Below are 25153 nucleotides of genomic sequence, written 5' to 3'. Positions count from 1 at the left end.
TTACTCTATAAATAGGTGGAACAAAATATCGACAGAGGAAATAAATATAACCATAGCTAGCAATAATTACATGTTATAGCGACCGTTAATCCTTAGTTCTCTTACACTAATCCTTGTGATGTAAACATAACATAAATTTATTACTAAAATTGCGATAGGGCCTAGATGAAAACAAAATGTTGAAATGAACATACATTGTATTTTATGTATTAAAGTGAGTAAGCGTTATATTAATTGAACTGTTGATATTTTTAACTCGCAGCTTATTTTCTATTTTGGTTCAGTCTGCTGTTTTTTCCCTATATATTTGTAATGTATTTTTAGACTGATATACGGTAATTCGATTAATCAATTATCTTTGAGAAGTGAAATAACAAAAAACGTCAGATATTATTACTTTTCAAACAGTTCTGCATATAATAAAAAATAAGAAACATTAGTCCAAAAATGTGTATCAATAAGTTAAGGAAAGTCTAAGAATTGTACCTGCTGCCCCTATTGCATGATCGTAAAAGGCGACTAAATTTAGGATCTTATCTTTTCTCTTCTTCCTAACTGACTTTATCTTTCCTAATGCCTTCCTTGGCACCGCCTCACTTTTGGCCTTGAGTTGAGCGTTCGGTCCTTTGAGGAAGGCTCTGGGTTCTGTCCCCTGGCCGAGACACACCAAAGTCTATAAAAGTGGTAGTTACTGCTCCTGCTTAGCGTTCAGCATACAGGGAGTGGGACGACTGGTTCGCCCGTTGTCAGTATAATGTGACCGGGTGGAGTGTGTTGCTTGGTGTCTTCGGCGGCATGCTTCAGTGATATAGCACTATAAAAAGGGCAAAAGTTCCACTATACAAGAAGACACAACACGAACATACCGCAGTCTCCCAGTACACTCACCTCGCACAACAGACACGCAACACACCGCATACATGGGAGGCCGTCCTTACATGACCATAGCTGTTAATAGGACGTAAATAAATCAAACAAACAAACAAACAATGTGTATCAATAAGTTAAGGAAAGTCTAAGACAAGACATTGATAAAGTTGAAACGATTGTTTTAATTTAGAATGTTTGACTACTAAACGTTTAATTGTGAAGATTGCTGCAAGCAAGACAAATGAACATTCTCCTGAAGCTTTGTGTGAGCATGTTGTGTATTAAGGACATTTGTTTTATTTCGTGATATCATTCATTGTAGTGGCGTATTGGGATACTAGATGTTGTGTCTCCTTGTGATAGAACTGATAACATTATACCGACAATGGACAAACAGTCGTCCCTTCCCATTCTGTTAAAAAGGAGAATATACTACATTTTTAATAGAAGCGTAGATTCAATTGAAGGTGGCCCTGCAGGTAGAGCGTTTAGAATTGTTCCTGCTGCCCCTATTGCATGATCGTAAAAGGCGACTAAATTTAGGATCTTATCTTTTCTCTTCTTCCTAACTGACTTTATGCTTCCTAATGCCTCCCTAGGCACCGCCTCACTTTTGGCTTTGAGTTGAGCGTTCGCCCCTGTGAGGAAGGCTCTGGGTTCTGTCCCCTGGCCGAGACACACCAAAGTCTATAAAGGTAGTAGTTTCTACTCCTGTTTAGCGCTCAGCATACAGGGAGTGGGACGACTTGTTCGCCCGTTGTCAGTATAATGTGACCGGGTGGGGTGTGTTGCTTGGTATATTCGGCGGCATGCTTCAGTGATATAGCACTATAAAAAGGGCAACTGTTCCACTATACAAGAAGACACAACATGAATATACCGCAGTCTCCCGAAATACGCACCTCGCACAACATACACGCAACGCACCGCATATATGGGAGGCCATCCTTACATAACCATAGCTGTTAATAGGACGTTAATTAATCAACCAAACAAACAAATAAATTGAAGGAGGTCTAATTTGTGACAATGACAAGAGTGACGTTAAGAAAGGCTAATTATAAGACACAAGAACAAGTTGCATTTAAGTTTCATAAAACGGAAGATCAGAAGGAACAGCACTTACACTATGTCTTCGGGGTAGCGGTTTATAAATCAACTTCATATGTTACAATGTTGCACCTATTTATATTGGTTAAAAATTTGAGGTTATTTGGATTTGTTTTATTGTAAAAATAAGTAAAACACGCGTATTAATGCCGAATTACATGTAGTTTCTCACTGATTTATTAAAATTAAAATATAAGCACTATTCGCAATATGTTTGTGGTACAAAATGTATATGAGATCATAGACCAAAAAAAACCAGACAGCCATATGAATAACGTCTTTTCCATTTAATTTGTCTATGACTTCATAAAGCCAAATATAATAGAGAAAAATACTTAAATATTCAGTCTTTGCGTATTACAAAGTTACCTTCCAAGTGGATAGATAATAACCCAAGTGTCTAAAGAACACTTGGTTGCGAATTGGCCTTGAAAATGAAACCTAACAGAAATATTGTAATATATAGTCGAATATATTGGCCGACATGCAGAAATGCCAATAGTTCATCGAGTATTGATATATTTCGCTATAGTAATGATTTTTGATACAATCATGTCTTGAAAGGTGATTTGTACTTTTACCAGTGTTGGGTAATCACGGTAACACATAAATGGTTACCACGTGGTTAGTTTCTGTGACCTATATAAGAGTTAATTAAAATTACCTTTGGATTGGTTTCAAACTATATGCTGTTCCTCTTTCTGGTCCGCCTTTGTATGTGTTCCTTAATCACCACTCTTTGTGCCTCTAATGTTATTGATGAGACCATAAGGTCTGGGTATTGGCGATATCTATCATTTTTAATAACCCCCAGAGACCACCCACTTAAATCATAGCCAGTCTAGCCTTTTAAAGGGGAATCGTATCATACAAAATAGTCGATTCTAGTAAAAGTCATATTTCAGAAGATAAAAAAAATCGTACATATATTTTGATCATTTTGCTACAAATGGAAGAGTTCTTCTCGTCTGACAGCTTCCAATTATTTGAAAAAGAAGGTTAGTGATCCATTCCCAGTTTTGGCCAGGATTCCATTCGTTATCTATATAGACCCAATTTGATACCGAACGGATATACAAAACCTTGTCATTTCCTCCTGAGACCACTAACCTCCGCCTGATAGTATGCATAAGTTGAGAAAAAACTTCTTAAGTTTCTTGATAAATGAGCAAGGGGGTGGGGGGGGGGGGGGGGGGCGAGCCAGTTGGGTAGGGTTTTGTTTTAAGGTTCATTTTCCAAAGTAAATAGGGCCAGCGGTATCAAAAATGAGAATATGATGTACAAACATAAACACAAGGCCAAATCCATTATATTTGTGTTTTATGTACATGCAGGTTGTAGCATTGTATGTTTTGAGACTCGTAAGCAAAGATATAAATAACGTCTTTGGTCTCTGTGCTATTGACATGTTTGAAAGACTTAATTGTTGTCTGAAAAATGTTTTACAAGTTCATGTGCAAAGATTTAGAGAGAACAATGCAAAAACCAATGTAATGATAAATTCAACTTTTAATAACAACAATTATACCTGACTGCCATGTCTTAGCATTAAGGAAAAAAACCCCAAACAAAACATCAATTAACAAATTCAAATATATTTATACTGTAAATCAACAGGTTTTTTTATTTCTTGTCCAGGTGGAACTCTACTAAAAAACTGTAGGAGAATCATAAATATTGCTGATCTACAATATTGGGAACCTGTAAAATTTTGCCACATCCAATAGAACAAAATGTGTGCATTTGCGTACATGAACGTACATAATATTTTCATGTAAATTTACATTAAAAAAGAATGTTCAAGTATGCAAATGTATTAATTGGAAAGTTTTAGAGTTACACAAAATCAAATGTAAAAAAAAAAATATAAAAATCACAGTATAAATATAATCTTGACTAGTCATACAAAACTATAGAAGGATTGAATATAATATTAATTTCAATTGCATTAATTTTTATTTTAGTTTCTGTGATCTCGCTTTTATCTTTGAGAACAAAAAAAATAATGCAAAACATTCTGAGGTTGGAAGGAGATTTATTACATGTAAAACTGTTGTTGGCATGCTATGAAGTAATAATAATAAAAAAACATAATAATAATAAACTTTGAATTTGATGCCAATAAATAGGTTCGTAATTTTAAGCATTGGATTATCTATGAAACATGTAAGTTTACGTCTACCACATCGATCACATTTTTGTCATTTGCGTTTAAAAATCGAATAAATCATTAAACGTCTTACGGTACTGTGAACAACAACATCTCTGTCAAAAGTTCTCACAGTTGCAACATAAACACCCGCCATTTTTCCATTCGTTTATTCTTAATCTGGTTTCCTTTTGCGCTTATACTGGTTTCCTACCGATTCAAGCGCTCAAGTGATATTCAGCGTGTCTAAAGCACAAACCAGAAGAAACGAGAAGGGAAAAATCGGACTTTCGTTCTTCAGATTTCCGAACGGCTGAAATAGGGGCGGTATTTTTTTTCATCTTTTTACCTAACTTTTCCATTTCAGGGGCGGCAAATCCCGAAGAACTAGGTTTCAATTGGTCTTGCCTTACTAACATTTTGAGAAATACAATACTTACAATGCATAGGTTTAATTTCGCAAATACAAATAGGAGCTGAAAATGAATTTTAGTACCGCCAAAAATTATTATATTTATAGATAAAGTGCAGTGTAATAAGTACATACGGTCAGACCATGGAGTTGTGGTCTACAATTTCATTCGACATTTTACAGTGTTATTATTGATTCTAAAGTGTAAGTTTCCGTCTTAACATACATAATAGATAAAAGAGAGACGTTAGGAAGAAGAAAGTAATTAAGAAAGAAAGAAAATATTAAAGCCCTGCCCCGAAATTAGTGTACAACACAATAATTAAGCAGGTGATCGACAGAATCTGCAGGGGGCTTCCTACCAACTGCCCTACATCAATTTACTTGTCGGCATTACTACTTACACCATCACAGGGTAAATATACATTGTATATTGTATAGAATGCAAGTTTAAGATAACAACATCCATGTATAACAAACCACACATATGTATTTTTTTCCGATTTGCATGCTATCGAGATTTCATGACAAATTCAATGCTGCCGTTTGCGGGATTCAAAGTATGAGTTTACAAAGCATGTCACTTGTGCAGACCACAGCACAATTTCTGTGGACACCGTGGCGCGTGTAGGATCGTTCTGTATCCAAGTGTCATATCATGGAAGATAGGGCTGTCAGGTCGGATGGTAATGCTGTCGTCAGGCGTTTTCTTATTTACGACCTGAACACATTACACTTTTTCGAATCAAAATTGGTTTTCTGTCAATGTTGCAAACAACTATTTATACCTATTGAATGTCCCAAATATTTATTTGTTTGAGTTTTACGGCCCATCGACAACTAAGGTCATTTAGGGCCAAACTACAAGTCAGGCATTCATATCTGGATAAAAGATCAGGGTAAGAAAAGGCAAGTAAGGATTAAAGCACAGATTGTAAACGTTTATTTGATAAAAAAAGGTTTACATGGGATAAAATAGTTTTGGCTAAAACATACGAGATAACTCATGCACAATGTTAATGAAACGATGAAATGTTGAGTTGATACGATGATATGATGAGAAAACGTTCATATTTTATCTAAAATACCGATTTCTTTGAGATAATTAAAAATACGATTATGTCTCACGACATAGAACAAAGTGTACGTGTCGGAGACATCGTAGTACTTATCTCGTATGTGCTTAATATCACAATTGTTATGGTGTATGCAGACTATAAACAAGTGTATTAAAGTCTCGGTTATTTCTCAGAGAATCTTCAAAATTATATTAAAATGATAAACAGTCCGGATTATTGTCAAATATGATTGGTTTTTTTTTTACGATTAAAGCAGAAAACAGAATGACCATTATAGCCCGATTTTCTTGAATATTGCTTTATATATTTTTTTTTTGTAGATACTGGATTATTTCTTTATTGATTTCAACCGAAAATAGCTAATAATAATTCGAATTTCGAAAGTCTGAGTGTGTCATCTGTCTAATCATGATGAATAAGTCTAAAGTAACAAAACATTTATTCTGTATATTTAAAAATATTTCAAAATACCATACCAACTAAAATATTTGTATTCGGTATTTATTTCGCGGCAAACTGAACTGTATGGAAGGCGATATCAGACCATGTTGTCTTGGACTGGGATATGATCAATTAGCGATCTAATGAGAATCTATCTTGCTTGTAGATAAATGATGGATCGTGTGATCAATGTCGATATTGTATACCCAGTGGAAATTGCCATCAAGGTCGCTACAGACTCATTCGTTTTAATTTACCTTTCGACTTAAAAAAGACCTGTTAGAGCTGCGAACATGCATCTATTGGATCTACATATACAGGATCTTCACAGGAACCAGACAATAACATATTAAACAATGGATGGAAGTGAAATTACTTTGACCTTTAATGCATTTCAGATGTATCATGGTGAAGAATCTCCTGTTTATACAATGCTAAACCGGTCTATTTTTGAACATATTTACATTTAGTGTTAATAATGATGCACCATTGGCGTATACCTGAAAAAGCGCTTTTTATGAATCGTGATAGGCGACTAAATGTAGGGTCCGATAATTTTATTCTTCCCGACAGACTTCCTTCTTGCTACTGTCTCCATCGACACCGCCTCATTCTTTGAGTTGAGCGCTCGTCCATGTGAGGCTCTCGTCCACAACGTCCTTTCCATTACACCTCCCCATCCTTACGTCCCTGTGAGGAAAGAGGGGCGAGTTGGAATATTGAAGGGCGGGCCAATCAAAGGCTAAAATTGAGGATATGTTATGAGGAATGTTAAAAGGTTCAAAAATGAAATAGGAAGAAGAGAAACTATATGGCCGAAACTTAAATATGGTTGTCTTTTGCTAACATGCCGTGGAGATAGAAGGTAAAATTCGAATGCCCTACCCGCTTGAGAGTACAATAGTGCAACTTCTTAATCATAGATATGTGAAAAAAGGGTATACCAAATAACTGCATTTATCACGTTAACCGCATTAATATAATTGTCCCGAACGTCACCGTTTTGGCGGTATATTTCAGTGATACGCAATGAAAATGGTCAAAAGGTCCACTATTGTAAATATAGGGAAGGCCTTAAATTCCCTAGACGTTCGAAAAAGAGAGTCCGTTAGAAAGAGAAAAGATAATATCCTAATTTCAGTCGCCTTTTGCGGTCATGCAATAGGAGCAGCAGGTATTCTAACACCATACCTGCAGTGTAAAATATATATCAACATGGCATTGTTGTTCTCCATAAACAAGGTGTTGCAAATTTATTTTCAAACCGTTCAATTTACGTTTGTATTACTAGTTCTATATTTTAATGCTATATAGTAGCATTCCTGGATTATTTAAGACGCAGCACGGACATTATCAATTTAAGTGCAGTCAAAGTTATTCATCATTATGGTTGCATACCTAGAAATGGAAATTACTGCCCAAATTAAAACTACTTTGTAACCATAGCTTGCAGTCCCAGGAGTGGGGGTAATTAAAACGGTTTAAAATTAGGTTATTCAGCAGCGAGGGTTTTAATTCTAAGAATGTGTCTTGCCTTGGGATATCATGTGTTGTTTCCGCCAGTATGATTTCAATTGGGAGTTTCATTAGCCGATCGTTAGTGTAAAGTTAAATCATATTTCATTTTATTTTCAGATTGATCACTGTCCTTGGTAGTGTAATTTGTAACAGAGAACAAAATAGGATTGAGCAAAGATCATTAAATCTTTATTAGAGTTATTTGCCAAACCCAGAATGACAGTAATGCATTGTTAATAGGAATATATGCAATAATGCAATACCTAGATGTAAACAGCACTGATTGAACACGGACGATAATTTTGATACATGTTTTCAATTCTAATAAGACACAAGTTAGTGATAAATGCTACTATGAGATAGCTAAACATCACAATACGGGAAAATAGGCTTGTGGCCAATTGCATTTTATTTTTTAAACATTTTTTTAAACAGTTAGATTATATTAGACAAAACGAAGGACAAGAGACTACCTATGAATGAAGGAGCAGAAGCGGAGTTGTTACTGATGTGTTTTTAAATTTCGTAATTTTATTAGACTATCTCTCTAGCATAAATCACGACTGAAATCAACATATTTGGAAGGCTTCGATTTTTCAAATTTCTCGTTCAGGAGTTTTCAAGGTCCTGAACGAGAAATTCAATGAAATGTGTCCCATGATCTTGACGCGGATCTAATTCAATTATCGCATTTATAATTGATTTGTTTTAAAAGTACCGCATCAACGAACATATATCTGCTGTGCGAAAAAGATATTAGCCTGGATCGCAAGTTAATTTGTTAATGGTTGCCTCAGTTTGCTTCCAACTTTTCTGTGTCTAATTACTTGTTCTTACAATGTACTAATATAGCTGACCATTGCATCATTAATAATAACCGTTCCATAGTGTACTTAAAATTTTCTGGGGATGACATTCGGCTTTCCCTTTCTACACACATACAGTAAAACCCATGTAACTCGAACTGCAGAGGACCAGATCAATAGTTCGAGGAATACAAGGTATTCGATTCATCCGAGGTTGGTCAGGATCGATCATCAACAGTTAAAATGTCTGGTCTCAAACTATGACAAACAAGGCATGTCAATGACATTTTAATTATCGTGATTTGCAGCATTTTGAACTTTTATTAAATTGTTTTTTGATAGCAATATCAAGTTGAAAAAATATTGATAACATAAAATTGAAAGTTTATTTTGATGAAACGGGAATATCTTTCTGTTGGAGGAATAAGGGAGATATAGGGACACGGATCGGACCATTCGATCAGTTCAATGAATGAGGAAATCGGGTTCGATTTAGAGGAGTTATATTGTATATGTCTATGTAACCTCTCAAATTAGGTTTTGTAAAATGTTAATTATGCAAAATTAGGTCGTCCCTGCAGGTAGGACGTTAGAGTTGTACCTGTTGCCCCTATTGCATGATCGTAAAAGGCGACTACATTTAGAATCTTATCTTTTCTCTTCTTCCTTACTGACTTTATCTTTCCTAATACCTCCCTTGGCATTGAGTTGAGCGTTCGAACCTGTGAGAAAGGCTCTGGGTTCTGTCCCCTGGCTGAGACACACCGAAGTCTATAAAAGTGGAAGTTTCTGCTCCTGCTTAGCGCTCAGCATACAGGAGTGGGACGACTGGTTAACCCGTTGTCAGTATAATGTGACCGGGTGGGGTGTGTAGCTTGGTGTCTTTGGCGGCATACTTCAGTGATATAGCACTATAAAAAGGGCAACAGTTCCACTATACAAGAAAATACAACATGAATATACGGCAGTCTCCCGAAATATGCACCTTGCACAACATACAGGCAACATACCGCCTACATGGGAGACCGTCCTTACATGACCATAGCTGTTGATAGGACGTTAATTAATCAAACAAACAAAATTAGGTCACTATTATTTATGAAAAAGTAATCAAAAATATCATTTGGTTCAAACAAAACTGGACAAAAGGGAAAATTGCTCCTCCTGTCATCCCCCCCCGCCATAACTCACCAGAGACTCCAACCTTACCTTGATTATATGTCATATCATGATGCCCTTACCTCCATTTATCTGTTAACAAAAATGATGCTTATCGGTCATGACCTCCAAAGGGCCCAAATTGACACTCCTCCTTTCCACCTCGACACTTAATACGCATGAAACTGGTCTAGAGACACTATAATTATAGGTCCAAATACATGTATTCAGTATCGCATTATGTGGTGTAGGTAGTATCCTCCTGCCTTATGACATGATCGGTAAAGACAACACATAATTTACCACAATGCACAATCTGGAATGTAAGAAGTGTTTCCTTGATAAAAAGAATATAATTTGCCGATAAAGCAATTAACACGATTCAATCTCGAACAATGAAGAATTAGCCAAATTATTCGAGTTATCCTTTATATATGTGAGTTTAATGATTCCTTATCTTATTCTAAAGCAGCAACTCATATTTGCTTTATTATTATCACTGTTTTTATGGCCAAGACACACCAAAATCTTCTCTAAAAAGTGGCATTTTCTCCTCTTGCATAGCGCTCAGAATTAAAGGTAGGTTTCGCCCAATGAAATATAAAGACTACAAAATTGAAATTTATCCTGTACATAGATATAATCTTCAGATCATTTTCAATGCATACAGCGAACAATATGGGTGGTCAGTTGCCTAGCTTGACCAGGAAAATACTCCTCTAAAAATAGAGTGAAGTCAAGCTTTACATAGAACATGACGTATTTTTTTCCAAAACGAGGCCGCATCAACAAACGGAAGCGTGCAACAAAATGTCAGATAGAAGTGACAGTCTTGACACGGCATGTTTAGTTAAAAAAAAAACAACAAATCGAAGTGCGATGGACTGTTTATACATATCATATAATCTAAAACACTTCATGTTACTTACATGCGCTCGCTAGCTTTGTACACCAAATATACATGTAGTTAGTCTGCGGCTGTTTGTGCGCTGGCATAACGTTATGTGTTGAAATTTAACTCACCTAGTGCAATGCCGTTACACGAGTCCCAACAGATTCGGGCAAGTTCCACTTGAGATGTGGCTTCTGTTTCTTCTATTGTACATGCCATCTCTGAATTTAATTCCCTATAGATATCCTAGGACGCTACCGAATCCATTATAATTTCCTCCACTTTCTTGCCGATTCAGATATATTTTCTTTTATCTCACACACTTTCGTTCAGCCATTTTGTTTACTTTTAGTGCGTGACAATGCGCATGCGCGAAACTTCGACAACACAATCCATCGCAGCTTCATTTGCATATTATTTTGTCTGACGGACACCGTAATAAAATCAAGGATTTCCTTCAATTTTGTATTCAAGACACATTTGTTCAATCTCAAACGCATAAAAAAATTAAATTGAGGTATTTTATTATGTTTTTCCATCTTTTCTTCCGTTTATCGCATTTCACAAAAAAATATTTATTTGTTTGGGCGAAACCTACCTTTAAGGAAGTGGGACGACTGGTTCACGCGTAGTCAGTTTAAAGTGACTGTGTTGGGTGTGTTGCTAGGTGTCTTCGGCAGCATGCTTTAGTGATATAATACTATGAAAAGGTCAAGAGTTACACTATACAAGAAGACATAACACGAATATACCACAGTCTCTTAAAATGCGCACCACGCACGTCATACACGCATGAGAGGCCGTTCTTACATGACCCCGGTTGTTGATAGGACGTTAATATAATTAAACAAACAAGCTAGCAATGGACAATTAAAACTATTTATCATATACCTTCAATAAACAACGTTTCATAGAATTATATTTCAAAATTTGTCGTAGACTATTTAGTGGACGCATGTTCTTGTTTGTTTACTGACGTCACGATGGATACAGGCGCATCAAATATAGGTAATCCCAGGTCATATTACAAATGTGACATGCATAATGCATGGGCGAATGGACAACATAATGGACAGATTATGTAATATGATGATGACGTATTTATGAGTAATCCATTATTCAACAACACAAAAGATAACTATTAAAACGAAATTAAACCTATCTGTCAATTATTAAATATAACTTGGGAAAACCTTTATAAAATTGCCAGCTGTCGTGCGACGCCATCTCAATCAACAATCCTACATTGTAGTTTAGATATAAATATTTCAACAAAGTTTACGATCAGGGTGTTACTGAAACGTGTTACCAGATAGATTACATGATTCATTACTGTTAAAGAACGGTTGAGTATTTAAAACCGCGGATACATTAAATAAGGTTTTGTCATTTTGATAGCTGCATATACAACCTGATTGTTGCGATATAATTTAAGTATCTTATATAAACATATGCATCAAACCGATATGTGCTGTCACCTTGACAGCTATTCATGTTACGCAATACTTTAGTCCACAAATCAATATATATAGCAAAATAGCACAGGACTGTTTTTTTGATATGACGGCGCTTTATTTATGCCAGTTTGTTTTGGAATGATGAAAAAATCACATATTTAAACAATCTAATCTAATAAGATTTGTTATTCCGCTTCACTCCGATGCCTATACACTCCGACTATTGACTCCGAGCGTATAGCATCGTAATGAAGCGAAATTCTAATTTTATTAAATTGATATTTCACTTGCCATACTTAGTAAAGACGACCATACCACAGTCTCCTAAATCACGCACCGCACATTATACATACACACTGCAGACATGGGAGACAAACCTTACATGACCTTGACTGTTAATAGCACGTTAATTAATCAAACAAACAAACCACGTCACCTCGCTTTATGCCTTCGGTTGAGCAGGAAGGTTCTGGGTTCTGTCCCCTGGCAGACACATACCATAGTCGATTGTCAGTATCATGTGACCGGATAAAGTGTGTTGCTTCGTGTTTTCAGCGGCATGATTCAGTGATACATCACAATAAATAGGACAACGGTTCAACTATACAAGAAGACACAACACGAGCATACCACAGTCTCCAAAACATCACACCCGCACCTGATACACGCAACACACGACATACATGGGAGGCCGTCATTACATGACACTTGCGGTAAATTTTAACCAAACAAACAAATGAAACAATAAGATCGTATTCTCCTCAGAATTACTATTCAATCAATTCAGATCGATTGTTTCATTACCTAGTAAGATATTTAAATACGTCACAGAGCCGTATAAGTATACCGATATTTGAATTAACAAAGATACTATATATAAAGTAGTAGATTGAAAGAATGAAAGAAGAAAGATAAATAATAGATTATCGATGTCCCGCTCTTGTCCCAATATACTTTTAATTATCCATTTTGTTTGAATATAGGAATGATAGGGTTAAATCTACCGGACCGAAGATAATCTACAATACCTCATTAATGGCATGTGTGTTTGATGTGAAGCGATTGCTTTATCAGCTTGTATATATTAGGTCAGTACATATGGTAATATTCACTCGTGTATTGAGGGATCGCAGAAACTAAAGTAGATTTCTGGAAATCGTCATTTGACTTTTTTTTAGAAAGGTGAATATTTCGGGGGCTGCTGATTCTCAGACTGATTCTCTAATATCCATACAACATGCATCAGTTTTAAGCGATTAATGTGTGGTTTTGATAATGCATGTATATAGATGTAAATTGTGTAAAGATAGTTTAAAATTCTTTAAATCTGATTTTGAGACGGGAAATAATCAAGATTACAATATTAAGGAAAAAATTACTGCGGAATTCAACACAAGATGGAACCCCCGCCTAAAGGATTTGCAAGATGGTACTTCTTAAACAATGTTTATTCACACTTGTGTGACATAAACTTCCTCAAAATTAGTGATGAATGACCGGACGTGAAAACTATGTTTAACCTGGACGGTGACAAGCGTTAACATTGTTGCCTATGGGAAGTCATTAGGTTCTGCGGTCGATCTAGTATCCGATTGACTTTGATAATGATACAAAGCTAACGAGGTCACATGCGTAGTGGAACGTAATACATTTGACATGGACATCACATAGACTAGGACTGAAACCACTGTTTTCCGTAAGGCTCCTTTAGCCAACATGTGCCCAAACAGTACAGGACGGACTGCGTCATGCAAGAAAGCATCGTCGTATGCATCTAAATGTTCATAAAACGTCGAAATGCTACCTCAGCATGCCATCGAAACACCCCCACAACTCGAACTTCCACAACACTCATTAATAGTAAAGACATCGCTACGTTATCATTTAATTTCAACTTAACCTTTGGTGTGCAATAAATGACATTTTTAATTTTCTATCAACACCGTTGCTTTTACGAATATCGCTGATTGTGAACTGAATTGTACATGTAATGCGTGGACGTTGCAATCAAAAGAATATAGCTTGCATGGTATTCCACTGGTGAATCTAAAACGATTTAAAAATGTGTGGTGATTAGATTACATGGCACACGACACACAAGAGACGACAGTGGATGAAACGAGCTGCCCTTAGATTTTAGAGTACGCCTGAGGGAATATTTCGTTTTCAGTGAAAAATTGAAGAAAGGAACCTGAAAGATTGCACTCTGCATAGATCAGCTTGCGCCGGCAATTGCAATCAACCAGCACAATTTGCGAATTGAAGAATTTTATATTTTTATTTTTGATTTGATATTTTCGTGAATTGAATTATGTGGTTTTTTTTATTGCTATCTACCTATTGCTGATTAGATCTCTAGCACACGATGTAACAGATGTAGACAAGCAGCGCGTGTATGGTGATTGGGCTGTATAGAAATGCATTTTATATGACATTGCTTTTAATGATTTACGGGTATTTGACATTAATGCACACATGTGCCATTTGAGCAGACACTCGCATTTTCCTGGTGATTAGTGTTCCGAATACTCTGCCAAGTTGGACAAACACCCCACGTGCGGTTTTAATTTCTTCTCAGAATATTTTTACGAAGGTACATGCATACAGGTAGGTGTTCAATAGGTACTTTGTCTTCTTGAGGGCTATTCTATGCTATTTCGCTTTTTTGTCCAATATTTTTTTTCCAGAAGTTAGAAATTCTAATGAAAATTTGGCTGATAATAATCCAGAAGGGTAATGGTGCTCAAAGTAGGGGTATTTGTTAGGTTGTTGTAAGGGTGTAGTTAGATTCCACCTTCATGTTTTACACATCAATTTATTGGTGAAAATTTTATAACATGCTGGTTACGATTTTTGTTATTTCATAAACTTTTTAAAGTCATATTTACTCTAGAGAGTTTTCTGAAACAAACCAATCGGCGATGTTACGTTGCGCTAATATGACTTTATTGGTACCCGTACTCGTTAAGCTTTTAGATATTAACATCCTGCTCCCACACCAAATGGTTGAAGCAATGAATTTGGAAAATAATGTATAAAAAATGCTCCCAATATTTTGACGTTGATCCAAGAAAATGTTATCTTGACATTAACAAATTAGTAATAATGATAATTCCTCATCATTTTTCATATCCCACGTAACGGAAACTAGCTTTTCTCGCAACTAGTTCAGGGAAATCTTACATGAAACCCAGTTTCTATCTCGTCTGATCTGTCTGTTACCGACACGTGATTTTTGGCGGAATCTTACCCCTTTCAACCAACAGTCCACGAATGTGACGTCATACTCTCCAATCGTTGAGGTCATACGCTATAGATAGTATTGATTAATGTTATTGGTAAATAATATAATTTGCATTCTGTCATTTTCCATGCATTATTTGGTTGTTTTTCATTTTCAATGCAGTATGTACCGACTGATCATATATTTTCTTTTATATAATCTACCTATAGTTTTACGCGGAATGAATGAATTCGAAGCGCAAATGAAATGATTAATCGGCTTTGAACCATTAGGGTCAAGACGGGATAATATTACTCTGAATGCATTTATAAATAGGTTTATAATGTCTTCTTGGTACTTGAAAAAAATAATAACCTGTTAGTGATTGAGATCGCGTATCTCAGTCTCGAGCTATGGTATTGTAACACCTCGGTTGGGATAATGTCTAAAATCTTACCCCTCATCTGAGATAACCCGATATCGATCACTAACAGGTTATTATTTTTTTACAATTAATAGATTTGATTAGTCTGTCCGTCCGTCCGTTTCGCAGTCTGTATGTCTTTACGTCTGTATGTGCCTTGGAAACATTGGACAATTTCTAAAATAATGCATCAATTTCATTTGAACTTGGTAGGAATGCTAGGTACCATTAACAGATGTGAATTAATGTTTGGTACACGCTATACACAGGTTTTTTGTTGTTGAAACTATTGTCAGAATAACTCCTTCTAAACTGGATCAATTTTAATGTTTGTGACCGTGTGTGGAAGTGTATCTAGATTTATTGTGCCGTAATATTGATACACACTTGTGTTTAGGTGTCGGTGGGTGTGAGGTTTGGTTCTAAAGTTTTTTTAAGAGAGATGATCTACCAACGTTGTTGATTTAGATACCTGATATGCATGTGCTATAGATATCTCGATATCTATCCACAGTGACATTAGGGTATTAACTGATTAACTGAATGTCCCCCATTAGTAGACGTTTTAATATGTCCATGTAGGTCGACTGACATTTCGCGCTTTCAATTGTACATACGGTGTGTTGTAGTTAGAAGAAAATCTTATAAACAACTGTCGATTTATTTTTGCACAAAACATTACTCCACCAAATCTACATATCGACCGAAGGATATAACGTTAACTTCAATGCTAGAATGGTATATTTTGCAAACAATGTAATCGATATTATGTGCAAGCACGGGTCGAGTATTAAACTTACAATATTATGAATAAGTAACTATGGTTTGCAAAATGTTTACCAAACAATGAACCATTCGAAAAATTAACTAGAACAAACAAGTCTTTTATAATTACACAAGTGTAAAAGTTAATGGTTTCTACTTCTTCTGTAGTGTTCCGTGTGATCGTAATATAAAAATTGCAATATATCCACCATTACAAAATTACACACAATAAACATACTGCAGTCTCCAAAACGAAGCACGCTCTCAACACATTACATCGCATGCAAGGGAGGCCGCCCTATTTGATGACATTGGCTGTTAATAGGAGGTTAATCTAATCAATCGACCAATGAAACTTTTTGTTCAACGAATTCATGTCCGATGGTCATCGTACTTTTTATGTAGGACATGCTCCCTGACCGAAAAACCTAATAAAGCAAGTTTTACATAACAAGGAGTTTGGTCGTGTGGAATGTTATATTAATCAAACATTTTAACGCTTGAATGGGTAATTGGCTAATTGCGTGATTGACAACGTGTGCGTTTGACATTCCGGATAACAACGATGTACGGATGATCGCAGGTTATTACGGAAGACTCGTTCCCTAACACGTTATTTAACACTCGCCTTGACACTCTTCTCCTCAGTGGTATGATCTGACCTTGAGACATATCGCCATACCCTACCCAGATGTCCATTATTCTACAGTCAACATGAGTGACGTTAAGTATAAGCGAATTGTTTATGACTTATGTGTTTTTGACAGATAGGAAAGGTTACGACATGATTTCATTCCCTAACGTTTTGTAAGGTAACGATGAAATCCATTCAAAATTTGAACATCGTTAACAGCACCATAAAAGGAAATCCAAAGCTCAATGCCATCAACATCTGTTAAATTTAAGTAATTCCTTAGCTGAAAATTGTCCATAGGAAAGCATTATAAAATAATGAAGACGCCTCGTAACTTATATAACGCGTTTCAAAGGGACATTTTAAGTGAAGAAAGATATAACTAAAGATTAAGAAATGTGGATGAAACTGGGCGATGCCTGCTCTTACGAGTGTTCATCTAGTGATGACAAGTGTTTCAACTACTCCGTGAAGACGACATTGTTTCGTATATATGAATAGTACATGCTTGATAGCATAAAAATACAAACAAAACGGATGGAGACGATGGTGGTAGACAGTAGGAAGTCAACAAGTGCTGCTTCATCAACCAGTGTGAAACACTTCAATTATATGGGTTGTTTTTTTAAATCCCTTTCTTTTTACAACATATATTCTTAAGCTATCTTAAACCTATAACATAGATTTGATACATACATGACTCTATAGCAATAGCTAGGGAACTCATTCGCCACACTTCGCTCGATACTGCATAAACACGTTTTGTTAGATTTGGGTTTTTACATTCTTCTTAATTTCAATTGTCTAACGGTCTTTACGTATAAAGTATATCTCGTTTTGTATTTTTATCTTATAACTTGTCTGAAAAGTTTGAGGAAGCCACGTATATTTGATGATGATTGATGCCTGGCCGTTATGGTTTACGTAAAAGATGTAAGATGATAGAGGAGTAGGACAGACGTCCATAGACGATCAATGCTTATCTAATAGACGACACGGACTAGTGTATCACCTAATCTCGGGGATATAAAGAATAATGCTGACATGTCTTCACGTGGCGGCGGAAACGGAGCGCTGGTTTGATAGGATTACATATGTCCGATATTGCATCACGCGGGCGTCTGGTACCCAACCTTGCCCGCATTCTAATCATGAGTGGTATCAAACTTCTCGCGCAGCACGTCCGTCTAAGGATCTAGCATTGTCCGGGATCGTCGACAGTTTCCTGTTAATCTCTACTCCGTATTTGTTTTCAAATTGAATTTTAGTCCCAGCTATATTTCGCCCTGCGCTACTTCCTGTTGAGCAACACGGGTCCTTATGGTAACGCTTCTTGTAACACAAGCCGCTGTTTGGTTCTTTGATTTATTAACGTCCTATTAACAGCTATGGTCATGTAAGGAGGTAACGCTTCTTGTAACACAAGCCGCTGTTTGGTTCTTACAGCAGTAATACATATTTGTTGCTGTGGATAAGGCGACTCCTCGTCGTCCTGATAGAGATATTAACATAACACATTAGTGCAGAGCTGATGCATTGTGATTTTAATGGATGACACTGTCAGGGATCATCGATTTGTTATCATATTCAAATAATGAACGGCTGCGTTAATATTAAAATTACAAGCACGGCGACAGGTAAATAACTCAATAGTTATTACATTATGTGGCAGAAGCACTCTGTGTTAACAGCTTAGAATGTAACAAAGTTAGCCACCTGAAAAGCATTTTAAGTGTTTTGATTTAGCCACCCTTATACTGGATATTATTATACCTTCGCTAGGGAAAGCTAGGGAAATACTGGACTTAGAAAGTCCATCTGTAATTCAACCAACTAGTCCTACTTACTAGGGAAGGTGTTTAATTGTTTCTACTCTTTTGAAAGTTATGACATTTTGTTGCAAAACTATAAAAAACAGCTGCTCCTCATCAACTACTAACTACTGGAGTTATTTCAATAAATAGATGTACGTTACTTATATTGCACCAAAATACATTAACAATTATACCCAGTTATTACAAATCGGGGTATAGGTTGGCCGAATGTATGGCATTTCTAATTTAGAAAGGATTGACGACAATAAAGGAAGGATTATGTGTAGAAAAATAGAAGTGCAAACTTGTTTATCATTAATCTGTATGTATCTTTCGAAATTGCAATGTCCTATTTTATGGAACTGCAAAAAGATGCTCCCGCATTCTTTGCAACCTGCAGACTTTAACGTATGGATAAATTGAACCTATAGTCTTGGTAGAACATGTGTAGTCGCATGCGTTCAATTCATTGTGTGTGTGCCAACGGATTCCAATGCGTTATATTATATGTCGGCGTTCATCGTGGAATTTCGTAATAAAAACGTTATAGCAAACAACATCTATGTGACTGTTAAACCGTACCCCATGAATTTATTAATGTATTGCCTAACTGTACTTGTATTTGTTTCATTACTTATTAATCGTTATACGTCTAGTGTGACATCTCAAAGACCAGGTGAATATGTCTGCATATCTATCTAAATATACTATTTTTCCTTCGCCCCTGACAGTTCAATTTGAGAATTAATAATAGGTTGTGTATTTATCAGATATTGTCTGGTGACAAACCAGTACTTACAACATCAAGTTGATAAAGTAAGTGATATGTTAGAGACACAATATGTGAAACCTCCAGACTACATTTGAAAGGTCAACGGCACGTATTCTCTGGTCATGAAAGTCTGCGTTTTAGACTCCGGACATATAACTTGTCTTGATAGAATGCCTCTTAAGCTGCTCCCTTTACAGCCTACTAAAATGTTCAGCCGAGTAATAACAATCAATTACTATCAATTTTCATGAATTCTGGCCTTATGTTTTCAGTTAGCATTTTCCTGCGTTTAATGTTACAACTGTACTAAAATCACAAAATTCAGTTGAAGCCAATGAACGACTCATTCTTTATCTTCAGCATATTTTTTATTTGTTCAAATTGTGTCCACGCTCTTCCTTTTTTCTGGCTCTACAGCCCGTTTATGCCCATTGCCAACAGTCTAATGACATTTAACAAAGATAGATTCGCATAATAATATACTATATGGTGGGCTTTCACTGCTGATGGAACGAAGTGGGAATAGTTAAGAAAAGTATACTGGGGTGCAATTAACTATATTGTTATGACGTATTATCATTTAAAAATTAAATCTTGTTTTCAAAAATCCCCACTAACAAACAGCAACCATAGTTTATATTAAGTGGGACGCTCTGCCTACTTCAAGTAGGTCTAGACTTTGTTTCTTGTGCGAAAACCACTGTTTATCTAGTCAAATTCATGAGCAAATGATACATGATTTATCAAGCAGGTTTGTTGTGTAAAACCTCAGTAGAAATTGAAATAAACAAATTCAAGCTCTACACCTTCGGTTACCATCGCTGATAAAAACGATTTATCATTGTACACATTAGGATGGAGATTTTACAAAGCCTAAAAGTATAATACAAACACTACAAAAGTTCTTTCCGAGACTGTGCAAGGTATATATATGTTTTGGTTTCACATTGGCATATGCCGATGGTACGCTGCAGTGGAAATGTACTGTTAAATCTAGGTACAGAAAAGAACTACTCCGGAAGAAATGAAACCCAGCAATAAATTGGCCAATATGTTTATATTCTATCAAAAGTTTTTTCCCACTTTTGTTTATCAATGGTGGTATTTTTTTCAAACGTGCAGTCAATAAAAATGTCTAGACATGAATATACCGAATATGTAACATACTCTGTTTTAGGTTCATCACATAAGATCATCTACCGGGTGATTATTGAGGACAATATTAACTGGTAAGTTCCCATTATTTTGTCTCTACTTGACGATTCTGCATAGTGACATCCAAGAGGATATTTCTCAAAAGAATTATATTATTTAGATGCTTTAAATGATATTTCCCTTATCATATCGAAATAGTAGTTATGATTTTTAGATGAATTTCAAAAATGAGAAAAATGCACAGTATTTTAGAAAAATACTTAAACGAAACAAAACGTTGAATTTTATCTTATTATATACATATCTTGCATATGTATATTCCGTCTTTGCATATTACAGAGTTAGCTCCCTTGCGGGTAGCTATCGATTGTTACGTCATTATTTTGTGAGCGCAATTCACGCCGTTTTCTCCGAAAAGTATGACGTTACGCTCGCAAACACATGACGTCACAATCAATACCTACCCGCAAGGACAGATAACTCTGTAATATGCAAATACGGAATAATGACGTTAACATCTTGCATTGCTCTAAACAGGAATTGAGCAGATACTGAGCGTCTTCCATACAGAATGTAAAAAACAAATATGTTCTTTAGCAATATATCAACCGATTAGACATTTATATAATAAATGAAAATTCATATAAACAAATCGGGACCATATTAAGTATGAACTGCGTATTAGAATGGACCATAAAGATTTTGACAAGGTACGGATAAGGATTATCGAGTGTTCTTCGCAAAATCGTAACACTGCGTAGGAAGAATAAATGTATTACGTTTTGAGATGTGTTATCGTTAACAACATTAATATTTGATAACAAAATTCTTTACCAAACTTCAATACTGACCAAACTAATAAATATGTTTGTCTTAATTCAGTTTGGGCATAAAATACTAAAACAGGTAAATTGAGATAATACACAATAAATATATAATATTAAGACGAGAGGTTCATTGATTTGAATACCACATTTATTTTGATACATAGTGAAACAATCCTGTCCATCTCGTAAAGAATAAAATATAAAACACCATAATTGCTATTTTCCAAGGTACTGGATGATTGTACATTTAGGTCAACATGTTAAACGTGCCTGTCAAAGCAAACGTGCTTACTAGTATCGCCAATCACTTATGAGCGTGTTTGTATCAAAGCGGTATTTTGCTGAACTGAATGTGTTTATGTAACGACGTCAAGTGATGACATCTTGACATACATATTGTTGGCTATTTCCGTGCCTATCTCCATGATAGAATAATGTAGTTAGACGATGGAAGCCTTTAGTTACGATTCATCAAAGAAACTCGAACGATTCCGCTCATAATTGAAGTTCATAACGAAGTTTGAGGTAGCGTTTGATTGGGTGTATTAAGTTTAACGATCTGTTGACAGCTAACTTTAAAGAAAACCAGGACAAAAGTACTTTTATCCGCGCTAATAAGTATGACAGTGTATTATTTAAAATAATAAGCATTATAGTTATGCCTGTGGAAATCCCTGAAAGACCTTATGAAAGTTATCTTTGTGAATTACACGTTTTGATATATAATGGATAGCGAGTTGGAGACATATGCTATATAGTTATGTGGCGGAACTTGTCTGGAAGTTTATAGAGGATGGTTAAGTTAGGGTTAGCAGTACTGTATCCACAGGCTAAAAAGGGTTCAGATCTTTGCCACACCGCCTTTGGAATCATTGCTCTAATCACCGTTATTTTCTCCCAAACACCTTGAGGTATTTCGTTCAAAAAACGATGCTTTCCCAAAACTATCTTTTAGTTCTATCCTGAAACTTGTAGATTGTAGAAGTACATGTTGCAGATAACACATAATTTTAGATGTTACCAGATATGATGACTTTCATAAATAATCTGATTATGTCTTTTCTCCTTTATAATTTTCCATGCTTCTTTCATTTCAATTTTTATTTCATAATTACATATACAGTACAAGCAGAAAATATATTGCTAATGACCATTTAAGAGAATTGAATGATTGAAATTTAAATAAATATTCAAAAGAAAACATTAAACAAGGGAGTTTTAGCTATAAATATTTAGAATGTGTAAGTATGAATACAAAAACAAACCAACGTGGGTTTGAGATATTGATTTGGGCTTTGACGTATTAGCTTGGAAAGTCTCTTAAATATTTGTTTTCTATTTCACACATAAAAAAGAGCTCCTTAATTATCATTATTTGTGTTTGTATTTCTTAAAGCAGCTTTCTGAATAAACCACAATATTGATAGAATACATTGCGAGGTAGAAGTCCTATATATGAACAAAGGATGAGGAGAATGTCTTTGTCATCTCTGATTTGGCCTTGAAGTAACAGGATAACAAGCTCTAACACAGGTGTGAAGGCGTGATGGATTAAGTCGTAATTGAGATATTTTATTTTTAAATTCATTTGATCGATTGTTGTAAAATAATAATACGGTCAAAACAAAATGACAGCTAGGAATGTAGCTTCAATGTAACTGTTGCATCTTTAATATTAATATTTTGTTATTTTCTAAAAAGAGAATAAAAAACCAACCTTTTAATTATATGCCCCAAACTATATAGTTCAGTGAAAGCCCATTGAGCAAAGTTTGCCACTTTTTATTTTTACACACAAATAGGTGGATATTCTAGTCGATTCTACTACCTTTTCAATGAGACATCATAAGAATTATATTAATTTGTTTTTCATTATCCGGGTATATTATACCTTTATTAAGACGATATTCTTAATGTTTGAACTATACATTGACATTACTAGAACGAGATTTTATTTCTAATTTCAAATGTTACCTGATTCATTACTGGGTAGGTAAGTACAATAGTTTCGTGTTATCATACTATATGTATAAGGCGACATACATGTAGGAAGATATGTTTTCGATGGTGTTCCTTATGCTCATACATAGCGTATACTTTGATATCGTCCTCCTTGTTATATCTCTGACATTGTTGCTGTTAATTGAGATGTTTTGAGATTGCTAATGAACCTGTGTGACTTGAACCTCCGCTCTTTATCAATTCACAAAAAGCATATTTTCTCCGGCCTATCATGGTCTTCTTCGTATCTTTATATCTGATATTTCAATATGACTAATGTTGCTCTACTGATAATAAAGTTCAAAAACCTGTGGCTGTATGAAAATGAACCAAATGTTTGCTTTCATCCTTTATCGGAAGTTGTACATGTCATTTATCAAAGTCCATTTAATGTTTGATATCTGATAGTTTGATGCCTAATGTTTAATTCAGATACGATATCATTAAACGAAGAAGTTTTCTGTTAAACTCCGGAAGTCAACAAGTCGACACCATCTGTAACTATCGGCGTACGTGATCTTTAACGGATAGCCATTATAAAAATGATGACAGAGCGCAATTTGTAAAATATAACCTAGTTTTCAAAAAGGTCAACGGGGAATTGATGGCACATTACTTAGATGTTAAAATCAGCAATAAGTATGTAAGGCATGCGAAGTGACAAGAAAGACAACTCTAATACATTGTAAAGATTTGTATCGAAGTGTCGCTCATCTATAAAGTGCGAAATAACAATGTAGGACACTTAACGCAATGAATCGTATAACTAAAAACCGGCGAAGTCTGTATGTGCGATTTCCCACTAGATGCATAAGTAGCTTGCCTTTAAAATTGTGTAATTTAGAATTAGCATTAAAACAGAGTAGTTTCAATGGCATAGTAAAACCTATTACTGATTACGTTATTTTGTTAAGTGAAACCGGTTACGGGGCCTGTAATATTGTACAATTATACATTTTTTGTGGCGTTACGCATTATGATATTACATGTACAGCTCGGAGACGTCCACTATCCACTACATACTTTAAAAAAACATTTAACAAAACCACAAAAACTACAATAAACAGACACAAAAACTAGATTAGGAACAACCTCTTTCCGATCATATATACACGGCACCAATATTAATATATCCATTTAGTCGCAGTAACTGATATTTTGTTTTTTATTTTACTAATTTTTTTCCTCCACAACTTTTACGTCGTAACTTGCACAACAATAGTTATATACATAGGCATATACTGTCATGAAGTTTCACACGGTAGATTTGTTAGATTTTAAATTCTATTAAAAGCAATACAGCTTGGCTGAATATGTTTAATGCCCTATACACAGTCAGGGACATGGGCATACACTTTCACGTTGTTGATCGATTACCACTCCATGCAGATATTGTGTCATTGTTCCTGAAATCGTATGTACATACATGTTATAAGGCTATAGTTGTTTTATTTTCTTTTTCTTGTGATTTTCTGCAGCTGCTGCAACAATTTCTTAAATTATATTTTAATGTCAACTATTTCCTCAAATATATATTTATTTTATTACAATTGCTCAAATTATCAGTTAATAAATTTTTCAGTGAGTTTTTAAATCTTGACACTGATAATGTACCGGCACGCGGACGCGAAACAGAATCACAAACC

At 35.3% G+C, this 25153-nt stretch overlaps 1 protein-coding gene across 4 annotated transcripts in view; it reads left to right on the top strand.

The window, feature by feature from the left end:
• Positions 1 to 25153, top strand: part of LOC138334810 (G-protein coupled receptor dmsr-1-like) — a 147986-nt gene that overhangs the window by 13271 nt on the left and 109562 nt on the right. For 2 of the 4 annotated variants that reach the window (XM_069283563.1, XM_069283562.1), the window contains exon 3: positions 20702 to 20753. The exons of 1 other annotated variant lie outside the window; for it this stretch is intronic. The gene's annotated coding sequence lies outside the window, so the exon portion shown is untranslated. Of the gene's footprint in view, positions 1 to 14369; positions 14500 to 20701; positions 20754 to 25153 lie in introns of those variants that run through there. One more of the 4 variants, XM_069283564.1, reaches the window with a different exon arrangement.

Source organism: Argopecten irradians, chromosome 11, assembly GCF_041381155.1.
Source record: "Argopecten irradians isolate NY chromosome 11, Ai_NY, whole genome shotgun sequence".
In the NCBI taxonomy this organism is placed as follows: Eukaryota; Metazoa; Mollusca; class Bivalvia; order Pectinida; family Pectinidae; genus Argopecten; species Argopecten irradians.
The sequence above is the reverse complement of the archived record's forward strand: the minus strand, read 5'-3'. Positions and strand labels throughout refer to the sequence as shown.